This window comes from Octopus bimaculoides, chromosome 3 (genome assembly GCF_001194135.2).
Source record: "Octopus bimaculoides isolate UCB-OBI-ISO-001 chromosome 3, ASM119413v2, whole genome shotgun sequence".
Taxonomy (NCBI): Eukaryota; Metazoa; Mollusca; class Cephalopoda; order Octopoda; family Octopodidae; genus Octopus; species Octopus bimaculoides.
This window is the reverse complement of record NC_068983.1, coordinates 161429639-161431718: the sequence shown is the minus strand read 5'-3', so window position 1 is coordinate 161431718 and position 2080 is coordinate 161429639.

The window sequence follows — 2080 nt, the reverse complement described above, 5'->3', positions numbered from 1 at the left end:
TTATGAAATGGCTTCACAACGTTACACTTACTATTTTCACAACATTACAAAATATCAACAATTTGTGGCACTTTCCTATTTCTGCATTCAATTAGACAGCTATCTACTAAAATATATTCACTCTTTCAAAGCGATGTAATAGACATTAGCATAGACAGCTATCTACTAAAATATATTCACTCTTTCAAAGCGATTTAATAGACATTAGCATGTCTTCTATAACAATACATGTCTTATCCAATATCTCTTTATAACTTCAGTAACTTATGTAATTTCGACAAATTCAAGTGAATCCCTTTGCAGTATCCATTGCAAAATAATTATCAAGTGCTGTGAACTACCAGCCGCTACCAAATGGCAAAGCATTATATATAAGTTTTAAGTTAATATTGTGTATACATCATGCAGCAAGAAAACATAACAGTTGCACATTGAATAAAATAGTTGTAATATTTTGCCGTAAATGTCATTGAAGTTCCAAACCTGTATTAACACTACCATGATGTCAACACGAAAATTTAGACAATCAATTCAGATCGTAGAAAACCAAAATTCTATGGGCTTTGAAATTACACATAGATATCAACACATCAATTATGCGAAGCAGTGTTGTGAATTAGTGGCAAAAAAAAAAAAAATCCGAAGTTTGCTCATTTCACAACATAGTTTCACATGCCATGTATTTTGTTCCGGCCTGGCAGTTGTAGCACGGTTTCATTGATACATTTCGACTGATTTCTTATAAAGAAGCCAAGGCTTCCAGTTATTTCAGTGTTGTCCTGTTTGGTGTCTGAAACTGACGAGATGATAAAGAACTCAAAATGCATGTATTAGTTCATATTTGTTCAAAGATGACTTTGGTCTTTTTCTCCATAGCAAAGCGCAGAGAAAATGGCTTTGTTTTACAGATCAATTATGTCGCAAACATATTTAAACTAACCTAACAGAATATCAAATTCAGAAATCTTCACAAATTTCGATCGGAAACAGAAATAGGGGACAGAAAAAAAAACGTATTCAACCATAAAACCACCAATGCATTAAACAGTTTCTTTAAGCTATTTAACCTGTCGTGTATCTGTATATTCAATATGATTTTCCACAAGAATTCTCAACTACATTCTTTGCTTGAAATATATCTCGTGTTCAATTTTTTTTTTCTGGCTCACCACGCTTATCATTATCTACCTGTTTCACAGTGTGTCGTTTGCTGTTTTATGTCATCTGTTTTCAACTGACATTTTTGCTAATAGACAGTTTGCTACTGAAGATATTCAAGCTGACGAACCAACATGACAGACAGAACGAGACTTTAAGAAATATACGTACAATTACTTAGTTCGTATTTCCATTTTTTTTTCAGAGTTCTATAGATTAAGGTACTTGTCAAGCTACATCCTTTAATATATACCATCATCTATAATAATAAACACGAAATTCTGTCTGTCCGGGACCCCTGTATCTCAGTCTACATTTGTTCTACATAGATGATCCAGGGATTGAAAATCTGCTTTTCATTTGGTTCTTGACCATCCAGCATTGGGATCTGACTTAAAAGCATTTAGGTTGCTATGTCTAGCAGGTAAAGCTTGGCTGATTCATGCCATCTTAGCGTTTCAGATGAAGTCAGAAATCAAGAGAGATATAAATAACATTTGCTTCATTAACTTTACGTCGAGATAAGAACTTTGGGACAAGATGGCCAACAGTTGGAATTCAATTGGGACTGGAACAATACACTGATTGTATTACAGAATTCTCATCAGTCCTTAACCTCTGATCAAACATCGCCGGGGCATATAGTCATTGACGTATTATAGTCGTTCTATTTAGCTGTCACCAGTTTTAGGCCGCAGGCCCAATTAGTCCTCTGCAGGAGCTAACTTAAAAATCCTCACGGAGTGCGGCTTTTAAGCGAGTATTATATAAAGAACAAATTAACGAAACCTCTCGAATTTATTTAAACAACGATTCTTAGATGTTGTTAGTGTGTTGCTGATGCGTTCATCAAACAGCGAAGAGAAAATATTACTTATACTATGAACAAAGTAACTGTCGTACTTGAAAGTGTATATGCAGT